Source organism: Actinia tenebrosa, unplaced genomic scaffold (genome assembly GCF_029948245.1).
Source record: "Actinia tenebrosa isolate PJP-AT-01 unplaced genomic scaffold, QUT_ActTen_1.0 PGA_scaffold4__44_contigs__length_22323623, whole genome shotgun sequence".
NCBI lineage: Eukaryota > Metazoa > Cnidaria > Anthozoa > Actiniaria > Actiniidae > Actinia > Actinia tenebrosa.
In genome coordinates, this window is record NW_028292581.1 from 10475683 (window position 1) to 10492911 (window position 17229).

At 36.0% G+C, this 17229-nt stretch overlaps 1 protein-coding gene across 6 annotated transcripts in view; it reads left to right on the forward strand.

Moving 5' to 3' along the window:
- The window catches only part of LOC116307522 (homeobox protein otx5), a 28547-nt gene continuing 11318 nt past the window's right edge, over positions 1 to 17229 (forward strand). The window contains exons 1-2 of one of the 6 annotated variants that reach the window (XM_031717807.2): positions 2 to 556; positions 6820 to 6913. The gene's annotated coding sequence lies outside the window, so the exon portion shown is untranslated. Of the gene's footprint in view, positions 557 to 6239; positions 6257 to 6648; positions 6747 to 6819; positions 6914 to 9726; positions 9876 to 17229 lie in introns of those variants that run through there. The other 5 variants (XM_031717800.2, XM_031717822.2, XM_031717814.2 and 2 more) reach the window with 5 other exon arrangements.

The window sequence follows — 17229 nt, forward strand, 5'->3', positions numbered from 1 at the left end:
TATACACCATACTTATCAGTTTAGAGCAATTCTGAACGTCATCCCAAGAGACTCGAGCTAATTCAGCCTTGCTCTGCGATAGATCGAGGTTCTACTTTTGTCAAAATTCAGAGGAGGAATCCCGCCAACATCACGACGAGGCATTTCCCTTGTATGCGAAGTTTTTGTTGGAAACTGCAACTCATCACGTACTAGGAACGCCCAGCTCTGACCAGCAGAGAAGAACGGATGTGATTTCACATCGACATTTACCGGATGCAGATCTTGAATTCCTTTCGCTAAAACTAAAGGGTCTTTGATTTGAGTTTATCATAACGCGATTTTTTTACGAATACAAGCCTAACGGACGAAGCCAAGGGCCGGCTTAGAGAACCAATACGACAACTCGACCTATTACGACGGAATTAAGCAATTAGTCACGCCGTATCACGTGTGGGAGCTGTTTCAAATTTGATCAGTGAACTTTCTTGGAAGGCAGTTAATGGTGGCAATTAAGTCTCTATATAATTAAAAGAGTCTCGTCTTGATCATTCTACAAGCTCTTGTCACTTTGAAGGTGAGTAAAAATACGCAATAGTTGAATGGTTGACTAGCTGTGAAGGTCATTCGTACAAAGTTAGAAGCACAGCAATATGGCGGCACGAGTTTGGTTCTCCTTGACCAAACTGAAGACGTTTTTGGCTTAATCGATTATTACAAAGAGATTCATCTCTTAAATGTTTTGCTCTTGTCAAATTAACCCTTAAGAAATCGGAATTAAACCTACCACGCGCCAATGTACCGGTCTTGACTTTCAGTCATCGTACTTGAATATTTCAATATAGCTTAGGAATGCCGAGTTACTAAATTTTCAACTTTATTTTCTTTCTTGCAAAGACCGACTCAATTCGCTCTTCTTCTGGTTTAATTTCTCATCGCAAATCAATACTACGGCTTTCCTATTTGATAGTTAAAGATAGCACCACTCCTCATAAAGATAATATTCGATAACCTCAACAGACAAGAGGCAGATTCAATGCAGTCCGTACACATATATATTTTCTGGCTCGAACAACGAGTTCAAAATCAAGTTAATGCAAGAAAATATTATGGAACATTGTTGCAAAATTGTTCATCGACTCAACAGAGCAATTGTCTAAAACTTCAAATATATTTTCCTAGATAAATATTCTAAAAAATAGCAAAATGGTTTGTTTGTAGTAACAAGGGTAGTTTATCTTTTGGGAACTATTATTGACTGCTGTGTTCGCGCTTAACTTCGCCAAAGTGTTGTTCTAACAGATTATAGACGCGCAGAAATAACGTTTAAACCCAGAGAGAATAGATTGTACAACGATAACTACACCAACTGATAATTATAGAGTCAATAATCCGAGAATAAACAGTGTTCGAGTGCCGATCCGATCATGATGGCGTTGAAATTGAACCATACTTGAAACACTCCGAGGTAAAGCCGGAGAAAATGAACGTGTCTGATTCTTGTTTGGGATTTGTGAGCATAAACACATCAGAAGTCAATGAAATAACTGGGGAATCAATTCATTGACCAAAGTTACAGTTTTTGTTCATCTTGTCGCATTCTATTCTTCTTAAGCGCTTTAAAATATATCAATTAGCAGATTTTTATATTCTATGGTTCACTGCCCTGAATTCAATATCAACGTGATGGGTTCTTAACCTTGTGTGGTTAACCATTCCGTGGTGGCGTCGTTCGCTACACTTCAAAAACACAAAATCTATTGAGCATTTCTTAATCAGGCACTTGCTCTTACTTTAGTATCATACTGGCACCTCATCTTAACCTAACTAACTACTCCACTGAGTTCTGGAGAGGGAGTTCCAGAGGCGAAGATGAATTCTGTTGCAACTGCAAAACTTAAAAGGTTAATGCGATCTACCGCCTTCGAGTTGTCGTAGCTCTTAATTTAAGTGGATTTAAGCATCTTCGATAGGTAATCTTGATAGGGTGTTTAAGGCAAACCCGACAGTGACAATTTTATCATCTTAAACAACCTTTATAGCTTCCTCAAGGTATTGGAGTAGGCCTGTCAGTGATATTCTGTAATTTGTCATTTGTATCGGCAGCGCTCCACAGCAGAGGATTCATTCTGCCAATATGTCGGCTTTAGGACATTTAATTGAATTAGAATGCTGTAGCCCCCAAGCTTAGTCACGCCTGTAAACCGCCTGCAATAACAATCGGCTTGACTGAATCCACATCAACCAGTCGGTACGAGTCCAAGGGAACTCCACAATGAAATTTAATTGGAATAATTATCACCGTGCTGCGGCTCGGACTTCAAATGTCACTATCGATTCTTGTCATCTTCGCGCTATATACTTGACATATTTGGAAGAATTAATACAATTTGTGTTATAGAATGAGCTACGGATCACTGAAGCTTCTAATATGTTTTGTCTGTGTTGTCCACACGTGTCCTTTCAAGGTTCTTCTTGGCTTGGATTGCCCCTCATCCAAGTTGTCTGTCCGTCCATCTTGGTTTTAAAAAACATGTTCCTTGTTATTCACGACCAAACGTGTTTAGACATTCATTGGCTGTCATGTGACGACTCAAGCCAAATACACACTTTTTCATTCATTGTTGGAAGAATCTCCCTAATTCTTTTTATATGCGTCATGTACTTTCTTCTACTTCCTGTCATACTAAAACCACACTCTACACCTTTCAATAAACTCTGACTGAACTCAACTATTTAAGTTGTGATAAATCAGTCAATTCAGACTCTTCAAATACTCTTCAACCCTTTTACCGTGTCTTGTTTCTTTCTTGTTCCATTTTCCAACTCCTCTGTGTTGTTCTATCGTGACTAGCCACCTTTGTACCACAAGACCAAAATGCTTCTTGGAAACTCTATACCGGATATCTTTATGAGTTCTCAATTAGTTTCATGAGCGGAAAAAGTCTTGAATACGTGCCTTTTTTCACACTTTTTTAAAGTGTTACTTAAAATGTGTTATTTTATTACTATCGGTACTTTAAAGCAAGAACCATTGATCTCTGACTTCGATCGCTTTTGTCTGTTGTTTAGGCCTCAATCCTAAAGACTTTTCATGCAACGCAATGTAACTGATCAATTTTGAGTAAAAATTTCTTTACTAAATACTCAGAAACCCTGTTTTTGTTCGTTGTTTTTGGTAATATATTCAGCTCCTTTCTCAATCGGAAAATAAATTTAATTTCTCAAACAGATTTTTCAACGTGATATCTAAAATAACTTAAACTTGAAATCGTCATCTTTAGTACAATTGTTGGGGAAAAAATAACAGTTTACCAAATACTAAACTTTTTCTTTGTTCTTTGTATTATATTATCATTATATAAGATGATTTCTTTTCCCGGGTTTACAGTCTGGGTTATATTCAACTCTGTTCTTCATTAAAAATAAGTTTGATTTTTCCTACAGATTTTTAACGTGATATCTAAAATAACTTATCTTTCATCTTTACTAATTGTAATAATTTCGGAGCAAAACTTTGATGTAAAAATATCTTATATGTTGTTATATCTTTTCGTACATTATCTAGAACAAATCTTGAACTATGAACAACATTGGCCTAACGAGGAATAAATAGTCCCCAACCAATTCACGGTATAAGTTATGTAAACTTTAATCCGAACTTTGAAATATTGTTTGACAAACAAAGGGATTATCTGGGCTTACAATCTTAAACAGTTTTGTAACTGTTGTATAAATGAATGGTGTAAAGCTGAATAGAACTAACTCAAGTATTTGCTCTAAACTATTTACCAGTTTTGCGTTTACTTTGAATTCTTCCCAACGCTTTTGGTTGCTTTCAATGGCAGAATTTCAAGCATATCTAGTGACATACAGGCGTTCCGACAGTACCGAAGAGTGGGGAATTCTTCACTCCTTCTTAGAACAAGATCATAAAATTGTAACTAACTTTTCCTTTGCTAATTTTCTTCAAATGTTCCGTCGTCCTCTGAGTGAATTCTTTAAATCAGCTAAGACATTACAGTTTGTAGGAATAAGGAAATTGTCGAACAAAATGAATACTTTCCAAGCAATAATCTAGAATGGCTTTATGAATCTTGCCAGCAATCTTGATAGCGCTCCCACTACACTTTCATTCCAGCCAAAAATTTGAACGATGAAGAAAATTAACTTGATATTAAATATACTATTTAAAACATTAGTTTATTTTTCGATTTCATATCAAATATTTTTTAATATCATTTTGCATAAATATGTGTTATTTTCTACTTTTTTTTCTTTTCTTTGTTGTAATGCATTCTCTCTCTCTCTCTCCTCTTTGTAGCAAGTAGTCCACTATTCCCTAGACTATATATATATATATGTTTATATATCCAGATATTTACAAATAATTTTCCACTTCACAAATCTAAAGTTAGCTCTTAATACTGGTATACGCTCTAAAAAGTCGAATCCCTCACTTCAGTTCTGGTATTGCTTCGTAGCATTTTTTTTTTTTTTTTCTTCTTTAGCAATGAAAGAGATGCGACTAAAACAACAATATAATCTAAACTAATCATGGCCCTGGGAATGAATAGCTCTATCACTTATCATTCTTGGATGTCATTAACGCGAATGAATGCCTCATTCTTCCTTTCTTAATATATTTTTCCTTTATTTCCTATTTCGTTTATTATATTTCATGGTTAACTAGCGCCCCAGTTTCAGGTTAATCAATTCAATGCTACAGCAGAATATTTTGAAAAAACGTGAGCATCGAGAGACAATAACCTAACGATATAATCTATAAAATTTCTGCGTCTTTCAAAATGTTCACACCAAAGTGACTCGAAATTTCCCGTCCAAACTCACGAGTTGATTAAATTTGATAAATCAAATCTATTCTTGACAGAATTCAGGGTTTTATTTGAACAGTAACTCTAGCAATGACCTATACCAATGAAGATAGCCTTTTATATTTTATTGCTATCTAGAAAAAGGTATTGCTAGTGAATGGCAACGATCTCCGGTTCGTCTAGTGTCCTCTTGCCGCTATTCCTTCATTATCTTCAATGATTTTGGCATGTTTATAGACTGCCTATATCAGTCAGGGCCATGAACTTTGTCAAGTAGTTGTTTCCCCTTGAAAATATTTAGGGAAAACATTATCAGAAGAAATTACTGGTTTTTTACTGCCTTGGCCATCCTGAAGTGGATTAGGTCGTCAGTGTTTGAACACTATTGTTAGTGAGACAAGTGGATATCCGATCTACTTTGCCTATCAGAGTTAAAGATGATTCCAATTTCCGAAATTTCGGTCAAAACCTGAACGCATCAAAATCCATCTGCGAAAATACTCAGAACTCATCGGCTTGCTTTGCCATGTCTCCTGTGTCTCTTCACCGACGTAATTTCTATTTTATTGCCGCTCCAGAATCGGCAATTAGATCTCTCAGGTGTCAATAGAAACAATTTTATTAAAGTTTTAATTTGATTAGCGACCACCAAAAATAAAGGCGAACGATGAATTACTCTTTTAAGTATCCTGCTAGGCCGTACAGTATTTAGATTGAAAGGATATTATTACCTTAATATTGTTTAATATCTCAATTTCAAACGCGGCGGTTTCTTTTGTTCAGAGAATGTACCAGGCTCATTTGCATTTTAACTTTGATTACTCGCTAACGTTTAAGCAAACTTTACAGTCCTCAGGAAGGCACTTTATTCCGAGAGCTTGGTATTTTATAAATTTTGAGAAAGCCCTTAAGATTGTTTGAAAAATACTAGCTGTGTTAAAATCAATCATTAAGATACTGTGATGAGAATTCGTTCAATACGAGGTTTTTTTCGGCAAATGTGAGTCTACGACCGGAAAAGGCAGGGCATTGGATATTACGGACCTTTTTTGCGAAAAGCGACTGAGCTTTATGATGCAAATTACGTAATAAACTAATCAATAGACTAATATCTGGCCTTTCTTGTCGCTCACACGAACAAGACGAAATTAGAAATCACCGACAGGATAGAACAAAAGGACCCAATAAGTGTTTTCTGTGTAAAGTTGAGCGAAAAAATGAAGTAAGACATTAGATTAACTCAATTAACTTGAGCCATTGGATAACAGCTGCAAAGAAATGGCTTGCAGTCGCAAACAATCATTTTGGAGACGGCTTTTGTTTGGTCTTTGATTCGCTCACAGTGGTGTATAGCGTAAAGGTGCTATATCAGCTACTTTATCCGTGTTTATAGGCTGTGGGCTCGTTCTTGAGGGCTTTACTTAACACTCTTTGTAAAAAAGGTAATACTTAAAGACCCAGGCGTCTAGTTTTGATACAAGCATTCGCTCGTGTTTAATCGGCAGATAAAAGGGAAAAATATGACTAATTCTTGTCGAATTCTCCTGATCATTACTGATGTTGCGTTAAAACAGCTAAATACATCGTGGCACAAAGCTGATAAATTCCCAAAATCTTTGAAATTTATGAAATTCTATTGGGTTTATTTTTCTTAAAGTCACATGATAGAAGCCCTTATACTATTTGTGCTTCAACATTTGTTTATGTGTCAAACCCCTTTTCAAATTTCTAGTTCCTTGTATCATAAAGTATCTTCAATTCTCCCGCTGCGCTTGAGTGACAAATAAGGCAAAGGAGTCTTCAACTGCACTTCGGGACGTCAATCAAAACGTTCATCGTAACACGCAACTCGTTACTCATTATAAACGGGTAAAAATTGACTGGCCAGATTTTACGATCCTAACTGACTCTAGACTATAGTATAGTACAGCGGTAAGGTACATTGAACATAAGTATCAGAGGTAAACTAACAGCTATCTAAAAAGGAATTACTTTGTTCTTGGAGGTGCAGATAGTTTGAGGACAGCACAAGGCTTCATTTTGGACCGAAATTGAAGACGATCGTGCGACGGTATTTTCCCAGTACGACATTCTGGTTGGTAAGTAATTTTAAAGATTTTTTTACTATTTTATTTATATGTTTGTGGAATCACTGCGACTTGAAGTTAGCCAGTACGTCTTGAGCTAGGAAAATCCTGGACTCAGATGAATTAAAATACTCCATCTTACGCAACTATTCACCCGGTTACACACCAAAACACTCGAATAAACCTCTTCAAAAAGGGTACATTTCCGCTCTCGCCATACAGACGACTGTTTCTGCTTAAATCTTCTCGATAAAAACATTTTGATCAATCATTTAAATAGTCTTGATCACAGAACCAAAACCTTTCTTCGAATGCTTCATTTTCTGCTAATCGTAAGACTTAGTTTTTATTGAACGTAGAAACGACCGTAGATTTTCTTTCCTCTAAATCCACTGCTCTTTTGGCAAACACTGGGATCTATTTGAGGACTGAGTATGCTTACTCATTAGAGATTGTCCAATACTTCTAAACTGAAGCTCCTTAAGATTGTTTTGTTTAGAATTAACTTGACTAATTTATAATAGCCAAGTTAAAAACACTCGATTCTGCAGCATACCGGTTGTTTTGACCACAAAATTGATCAACAGAAATCTTAACGCCGTGCAATGAAAGCGCTGCTCGGACATAGACTTTTTAGTTGCGGGTCGACCATTGTTGAATAAGCAGACAGAAGTCAGTTTATAGGTTAAAGTGTTGGCTAGTTTAAAATCGTGACAGCTACTCTTGTAATTTGTGCCAAAACGATTCTACGCTTTGATTGTCACGGCATGAATCATTGCCCACAAATAAGCCCCTCGCGTAGTGGGCAAAACAACCTTACAAAAGAAACCCCGCACTGCACTACAAAGAAAACATAATAGAACGTAACAATTGCTAACGATCATTAAGGCGTACTGCCTAGCGCCTTCTAATCCACATAATCGTTTGTTTGATGGGAACTATCCGTAATACCAGCCAAATGGTACCGTTATTTTACATTACCCGGAACGAACACGAAGGCGGTAAGGTAACGAACGACCTGATAACGCTTGCTTAGCGCTGAGGTACGGTACGTACTTGCTCGAAAGCAGTTGTGAATGGAACAGGAAACGGACGTTTCAAGCTGTTTTTAGCGTAGCAGTGCCTAACCTGGGGGTGACTTATTTCCATTGGGACGCACGAAACACCTTTGAGTTATATTTTAATACCTAGATGAAACACATATAGAAGTAAGTAGGGTTATTTCACTAGATAATGAGATACCCTTATTAGCCTTGGAGGGTGATTTGAAGTGTTGCTCCCGTTCGGCCTTAGCTGTTTATAGCTATAAGTGGATAAGAAAAGATGATTTTTTTCGTCCTAAATCATTTAAACGAGACCCAAAGTCTCGTGCATTCTTCACATATTAGACTCGTGTGGAGCCCGGTGGGTTATTTTTCCTTGGTTTCTAAGATTTTGAACTGACGTACTGCGACTCTACAACGCGGACGGTTCGCCTCATATGAAGAAGCATAATCATTATTTTTTATTTCAAAAAATTGCTTAATTTCTAAGGTGAAAGAAATTTTACAATTTCATTAGGCAAATATCACAGAAGTGTTACATACCATAGTCAACTGAGTAAAGCGAAAACGATTTCACTAGAACTGAGATCAAAGTTAGGAGTCTAGAAGGAACTTGATAGCTTTTCAGTAAAGCACAAGTTGTTTGCATAACGATTTTATTATTTCGTTTATAACCATTTAATTAAAAAGGTTACCTCAAACTTTAATGAATTCTTCTTTATTGAGCTACTGAAATCAAAGTCAAATTCAAGGCGGTTCACAAAAAATCTGAGCAGCGCAGACAAAGTTTGTAGTGTCAATGATGTGCGAATTTTACACAAGCTCAGCAAACATTTCAAGAGGTTTGGAAGACATTTACCTGTCATTATATGGTGTGGCGTGTTGTATTGCGTTAAATATTTGCATTGGAAGTAAACTCTAGAGATAATTCCAAGTGCTACGGAAGAATGGCTCGAACAATACTTGATCATGGGCGACCCGTCTTTTGAAAATATAATAAGAGAAAAAATTGTTCGCCTTACCTACTTGAGCACTATAAATTAAATTAAATTATTTTTGTAAAAGTTTCTCTTTTCCTCTCATGGTAGCTGGGTTTTTTTACACTTATTGTACCGTAATTGGCATCCTCTTCTCTTGCTGGTTAGGCCAAATGTCTCAGTTTCAGTGTTTCGCGACGGCATTACTAGTGATTTTTAATCTTCTTTATTCTAGCAAGGTTTCACGTTAAGGTCACTTTTGAAGTAAGATAATTATTATCTTAGTTTGTTAAAAACCGTGCAAAACAATTCGTGGAAACAAGATACACGTTTTGATTTTTACAACAAAGGCTTTTCAGTTGAAAGATCTGAACAGACGATTTATACAGCTTCTTGTGATCCAAAACAAGTTCCATTAAGATTGCAGTTGTTCGACTCTAATAAAATAACTAAAAAAAAAACACATGCATATAGCTTGAAATTTTAAAGGCACCAACAAGCTCTTCACGTAAGCATTTATTGGCTCATCAGATAAGTCGTTCTCTAAACACAGTAAAAGGCCATGTTTATAAACTTTTCCCTACGTTATCTCCACAACACTTGCCTGTTGCCTTTTGGAATATCAGCTTCAGGAGATGTCAGATGAAGATTTGTCACAACTCTGTGTGACATGGGAAGTTATCATCCATCCTAAACACTTCTGACATCATAACTTACTTACGGTTATAAGTATCTTGGTACTTAGGGGTATGTGAGTGACAGGAAAACCTGCTCAATGTCAGAGAAGTGTATCGTCTCATTGTACATGTTCTGAGAGGAACTTCGCTCACTCGAACCTAGCCAACATTTAAAAGAAGACCTTGTCGTTCTTGCTTACCCTAAATAAAGACTTATCAGTATATACACAGGCCTTCCTAATCAGTCCAAGAAGGCAAGAGAGATAATTCATAAACGGTGAGTCGAAGTATAGATTTCTTTATTCAGCAGAAGGAGAAAGTACCAAAAGGAGATGTGTATATTGTGGTACTCGACAGAGTTTTGGCTTCGATACGATAGCTTTCAAAGTTTCCGGACTTAATTCTCAGAAGTCGCGCGGTACGAGCCGTACTGGTCGTTAATTCTTCCCCTATTTCTTTATCCACATCCTCTAAATGTAAGTTATACATTTGTAATTGATAAATAACAGATCTTTTAGCAGCGTAATAAGGTGTCTTTGGAAAGCCATTCAAAGGTTTTTTCATGGGTTCTCTGGTTACCGCACACAACATTGTAATGAGACTTGACTTACTGTGTTAGTCTCGAAAGCTTTACGTGCTAACAACAAAGAAGTAAAAAGCTGCAAGGCAGATGCATAGAGCCGGATACGGCGAATGTAAAGCTGAATGGTGAACGAGAGATAACAATATTTTGTATACATATTTTGTGGGGTGAAAACCCAAACACCTCTAGATAGCCCATAACGAGCATGAGTGAGAAAAATGACATGCTCCGTGCAAACTAGTCCATCTACATCCGTTTGAACAATACATCAAAATGCTTCTTTCAACGTATTCTAAATGAATTTTCAATTCTTATTTTATGATTTAATATTTTAGGTGGTTTATAACGAGTCTTGGGTATGATATTTACTCGTACTTTAGGTACGATTCCATGTTTAATCGAATTTACGAGAACAGAGACCGTGTTAATCGAGTTATCAAAATTATATTTCGCTTTATAAACTTTTTCACTGTTGTTAACTTAGAAAGTTTTCTTGTGGATTGTTTTGGGCTTTGTTTAGTTCAGTTTAGTTCTATTCTGTTCCCAAATCCGTCGATTGTTCGTTACAAAAGACAGGACCTAAGTAATTCAGTAAATGACTATATACCCTCTGACTCCAAGAAGACTATATATTTACAAGATTATTTTCTGTTTAAACACAAGGTATAATTAAATGTGAAGATGGTTTTTCTAAGAGAAAAATAACACAATAAATGGTTAAAAAAATTGAAACAGTTGTTTGAAAATTAGCAGAAAGTACCATGCTCGCCAGTACTTTATTCACTTGAACAATAATCAATGAAGGTCCTGATCTATTCCTGTTCCATCGATCTCTGGGAAGCTTGGTCTGGGTTTGGCTTTGTGTATTGTTTTCAGTTCTTTCTGTACTATCAAAAAATACGAGCATTAAATATAGACAAAAGATCAAACTAAAGAATGAAAGAAATGAAAGAATTTCTATGCGTTGAATACAGAATGATAACTTATAAAGCATTTTCGTGTATGTTTTTAGGTAATTGTCGATTGTAAATGAGGACGTGGACATGACTCTCAGAGAGTCGCTTTCCAATGCTTCACTAAAAGGTTCTCCGATGTTTATCAAAGATTATTGATTTGAAAATACAGATATATAAGACGATACTGTCAATATTATCTGTGTACATTTAAAACAAAGACGGCAAAAGATTACAAAGGCTTACAGGCTTTAAAAGCTACGGATAACAGTTCTCTGATGTCTAGAAATGCTCTGTCCTGCTCGAGTCAAAATGAAGAGAGGATGTCCCCAGAACATTGTTCTGTTATGTTCTAGAAATTTCTTATGCTTTCTCTGATACAATCATTTCTCAAGGCCAAAATTGAATGAAGATGGCTGTAAAAGTATTCAATAAAGATGTGAAAGACTACCTTAACCAAGGTGTAAGCCTATAAAATGTTTATTTGTTGAAAGATTTGTAATGTTATGATGAACTGATTCACGACTCGGTGTCGTCGCCTTTTTTCCTAATGTACTTTTCTGTCTTTCTTTGTATTTCTTTTTTAATTAAGAATTATTAATTGAACTAAACCAAGACTTTTCATTGAATAGATGTTCTGTGATGTGCCTATTGTCGGCTGGGCCAAAAACTCTTTCACTTAATTACTATCCTATTGACTGGAATAGCCAAAGAAACTGTAATCAAAACTGTTGTTTTTAAATTATATTTTCGACGAAGCAAGCACTTTATGAGTAATATCAAAAGACTAGTTAAGACTTGTTCTAATTTTCTATGGTAAGAAAGATTTTATTGCTAGTATGTTTAGTTACCATATTTCAAAACACCAAACCAGGTATTGAAACTCGTGTGGCAGAAGAGTATTGCAGCACTTCGAGGCTACACAATATCCGAGATTCTGAGCAAAGATCCTTCTATTGTATGTTTTGGATGCTTTTGGATCCCCCATCTTCATTCCGTTTTCTGAGTTAAAATCTCCTGCTGAGTGTGGGAGGGATCAACAATTTGAGTCGTGGAAAGATAGCATTGCTTCCTCGATAAACGCATTTCTGTGCAACTATTGTTGGCCTAAACTCTTCAACGTTATGTAGATAAAAAGCGCCAACAAACGCGCAAAACACTTAACCACAACGTGTAGAAGCTCGCTCTTTTATTTGAATTTGATAGATGTTTGGATGCATTAAAGCTTTTACGATGAGAGGAGAATAAGCGAAAAGAAAAGACAGAACGATTCGATCAAGTAGCGAACAAAGACAGATTTATCAAGGTGGACCGCCCATCTTTGAGTTGTGGTTTGACGCATTATCATGAAAATAGTGGGCTACAAGATTGAAGCTAATCTGACAGTGAATGGTGACAGTGTTTGACCACTAGATTTAGTACGATATTTTTTCTTAACACTGATGTTCTATGTAACCACTTCGATGGAATAGCATTAGAGATACCAGTGCTCATTCTTTAGTCGCTGCTAATTCAGGCTCAAAATAAAGTAAAAGTGTGCCAGTAAAAAAGAGCATGTTAGTGTCAGTTTTTCTCGAGTGCTTTTTTTTTTTTTTTTTTTTTTTTTTGGTGTCTAGTTTATTCCAGTGGGAAAAAAATTGTCGTTCGAGCACGATAAAAAACATTTTAACAGTCTCTGAATAACATTAGCTTAGTAGAGCAAACACGCCTTTCAATTAAAACTTTCAATTCCTTCGCTTGTCAACATTAAATTACCAGCACTAGCGTTTAGCAGCAAGATGATAATTTCAACTCTAAATGCTATGCTTTGTTTTCTTTATTATTTCTTTATCATTTCCTTTTTCTTTCCTAAAACGTGAAAGACAACATTTTACGAAGATAATAATTTTTCTTTGGCATTTGAAAAACTTGTTGCACAATTCACAACTGAAAATATTTATCTTATTCTTCGTCATCGGCTTCCTCAGAACCCGCCGCATGCAGCGAACACCGTTTCCGATCCCATTGTTCATTTACTCTCCAACTTTCTTAACTTCTCTCTCATTATTACTTCATAGAGCTATAGAGTATGAATGTTTGTAATCATTTGCAAGCCAAAATGGGGCCTATTGTCAAAAAAGATTTCCTCGCTACTTTCTCAGACAGCGAGAGGGTGTGATTGTAATTGACAAGGTTGTGTGTGGGTTTTTTAGATGTAATTAATCGAAGAAAGTGAGGGAATTTGATTTTATTTGTCCAGTTTGTTTAGTGACGGGGGGACCCAAGTTTGCCCCCCAAAAAAACAATAGGCCTTTGAAAAAAATTAAGAAATGTTAGCAAAGTTACTAAGATTGTTAATTAATCATCAATAATTTTTCTCGTTTTTAGACACTTCATTAATTTTCAATTTTTCTTTTAGAAAAGAATATTTGAGTCATTTTGTTCGAAATCTAACAGAATTGAGTATTGCTCGGCAACAGCTGACATTGTGTCATGTTCTGTATCATCATTAACAACTAAGTCTTCACTGCTACTAAAAATTCTTCCAAAAGACGTACTCTCCATTAAGTGCCAAAAAAATTCTTTGGAACTTCAAGGAATAATTCAAAAAACCAATAGGCTGTGAATTGTTGAAAAAGGAAATGTCTTTATTCGCTAACTACACGGTTATATGTAGAGAAAAGTAAGCCGAGTGCCTTAATGCATCTTTTTCAGGATGTTAGTTAGTGAACTTAATATCCTAAATTGAAACACGACGGTACTTTCACCTAATAAAGCTTAGTTTTTAAATGAGTTTTCATGAAGAATAGGAACCAAGTTTCCTTCCTTGCAGTAAACAAGCAATTGTGACTGTGTACAGCTGTTATTGTTGAGGATTCCATACCAACTTTTCGTTGTCAAAGCTTTAAGTTATGCCGCTCATTTGTCGAGCTACTGTCCTCGGGCACTTTTTATCTCCTTTACTGGCCTTTTTGCTATTTTTCTTTTTCAATATGCATTTTTAGCTTTTAAGACAAAATGGGTAAGGAAAATGGCATTGTGATTTGACCCGGTGAAAGCCTATAACTGCTATTGAGTTGGCCAGCACTATACTCACTAGGTAGCGAGCATACTGAGTGACTTAGAAGATTGTCTGTATCAGAACGGATTTACCTATAGAATAATCGGTAAAATAAATGAGAATTTTAGGTTTTATATCATTTCGGTCCTAAGCTGCCATAGAAAGGTTAAATGTTTTTTAACAATGCGTGTTATTATAGCTTAGCTTGTCCGTATACTGATCTACTTATGGACGTCATCCAAAGACGAAAACGTTCATTCTGTCTAGGCGCAGCTATAATTCCGAATCAGCTTTTGATTAGGCGGAGAAAACTAGCATTTCCCCCTTTTAAATCACTACTTAAATACCTTGGTAGATGTTACTAGGGATTACAGGTAGTTTTATTTGGTTTGGTTACGGTCAAAGACAAATATTTGCGCCTGAAAAAAGCGGTCAATTTTAGTGAAGACAAGTGCATCATCTGGATCTCTCTTCCCTGACCCACCCATGGCAAATTACATAAAGTTCACCGTTATTATGTACTCAAAGTTTAGTGCTAGATACATATCACTTTTACTCCGGTCGTCTCTTGAAAAAGACAGTGCTGCTTAAAAAAAGTGCGAAAGAAAAATGGCGAAGTTGTTCCGTTCATGCACGATTGTCCGCTCGCAGAGTTGGCAGGCAAGCAGGCCGGATAGACACCACAGTCGGCAGTATTAACTTACTGTAAGTAAACCAAAGTAATGAAGCTTGACCTGCGGAGCGTTATTAATGAAAGTAAAAAGATTCTTTATCGTATTGTAGATGCAATTTAACATGTACAGATCACTAAAATAAGTTCTAGTAAGTGTACTGTTAAGCTTTTTGTGAATGAAAACTCGCATACCTAATGATATCTTCTTTAAATTCCCAAAACCTTTTTATTATTATTATTTGCATTGAATCCAAGAAACTATGAAACGAAGAAATGGATTTTATTTTCCATCCAATTGGTTTTCAAACTAATAAAAGTTAAGTTTGCCATATTATGAAACGCTTTTTACGACGCCTTCCAACTCGTTAGTTCTGGGTCCCCGCATGGTTTATGATCAGATATTATCTATTCTTTGCAAACGATGTAAAGTGGTTTACTCTCGATTGAAATGGCATTGAATGCTCCAGTGTTTGCCACAAACTATTAATGTCTCCAAAACAAGGGACTACTAGAGTTGTGCCGAAGATTTTGCTCCGAATTTTTTTCGTTTTATTTAGTTCAATTCTGATGAAATACGATACTTCATGTTACGAGTAATAAAAGAACCCCGCCGATCATTTTATCGTTTGTACTCTTCCAGTTAACTAGATCAACTTTTTTTTCTTTTTGATCTTTAAGGAGAAAGCTACACACTAGTACAACAATGAGTCGACGCTTTTTGTTAAATAAAACACAACGCACCATAAGTGATTTTTAATGGTTCATTCATTTCTTTGTAGTAAACTAATTTGTTTTTCGGCTTATGAGCCCACATCTAACTCACTATCAATTTAGTTTGTTTTGTGACCTATCATAGTTCTACTGACTGTAACGAGCTATATAAAAGGAATTACAAAACGGACATTGCGGGGAAACATCAGGAATTAAATAATGATATAAATCTAAAAAGAGGATAGCGCATTTCAAGGAGTGTCCTTTTACCTAATTCTGTAGTTTTTATTGTCTTTTGTGCGTTGAAATATGAAATAATGGTAAAATGGTTTACAGTGTGATAGATTTATTCTATCTTCAAAATGTTCAGTATATTTGAATTCTTCGCAGTCATGACAAAGAGTGAAAATTCTCTCGACGAAAAAGAACATGTTCACTCTTAAGATAAAGAAAGAGCGCGAAGAACAATTGACGTAAACGAAACTTGATTCCATGCTAAATTGAAGTTTTTGCTAAAGAAGTAAACACCTTTTTATACTGAATTACAATAAAGACTCAAGTTGGATTTAACCTTCATTGAATAGTGGGCAGTAATGATGTCCTCTTCCATAAGGAGTAGCCAACAAAGCTCTAGTCCCAGAGACCTAAGTAAGCCTATTGGACCGCTGATGATTTACAATGTGTGTCATTTACTTCACATATGACATGATGGCATTCCGGCTTAAAATGCTATCGCGAGAGCCTTACTCTTTCACCTAAATCCCCTCTTAATGCTCCTGTGGCTGTCAAAATAGCTAGATGTATCACTTCGTCATTTTTCATTCTTCTTTCACCTTTTTTACTTAGAATCCCTACTTTTTGATTCTCAAAACTAAAAGTGTCAAGGTAGGATGTGTCACCTAGGCCTTGATTCGTCATTACTGCAGATGAACTGTTAGGGAAATGAACCAAGAATCATTACTTGAATATTAAACAAACATTTTAAAACTTTCCAAAAAAATTTTTTAAATCAGCCGAAAGGCATATTGAGATATCTTTTAGTGGTATGCAAAAATGGGACCGAATGGTCTCCGGCTGAGAATCTACTGTTAGCAACTTCGCCGTCTGAACATTCCATGCAAACAGCGGCGTGTTTGCTATAAGCACAAAAAAAAAAAAAAAAAAAACACCAAAACTTCATAATTTCTCAGTGATTTTTAGACAACCTTCAAATGTGATTATCACACGAATTAGCTATGTATTTATCCTAAGATTCCAAAAATATACTAGTTCGATATCTGCACGGTCATTAAGCTGCACACATCTGCATGGCGTATAGTGTAACGGCACCAACGAGGACCGTGGAAAGGGTACTAATCTCCAAGCCCATTGTACAACCTTGACTGAGCTTATCAGAGCGCGATATTCCTGAACGTTTTTCCTTGATTTCTTTCCGGGAAACTGATAAGGTTTGCACCTGTACAAGGCAAAGGAAAGGACTTGAAAATATCCTAGAATTGTACTTTTGTCATCAGTATGGGATCTTCGGTGCAAAGGCCTGCCCTTGACCTGATGTTCTGATAGCCGTTTTTGGATTTGTTTCGTGTTAGTGTTTTTTCTACTGTTGTTCCTCGATGTATATGCCCTGATTCAAGCTTCCCGTTCAAAGTTTAGTAAATCTCACTTTCTCCC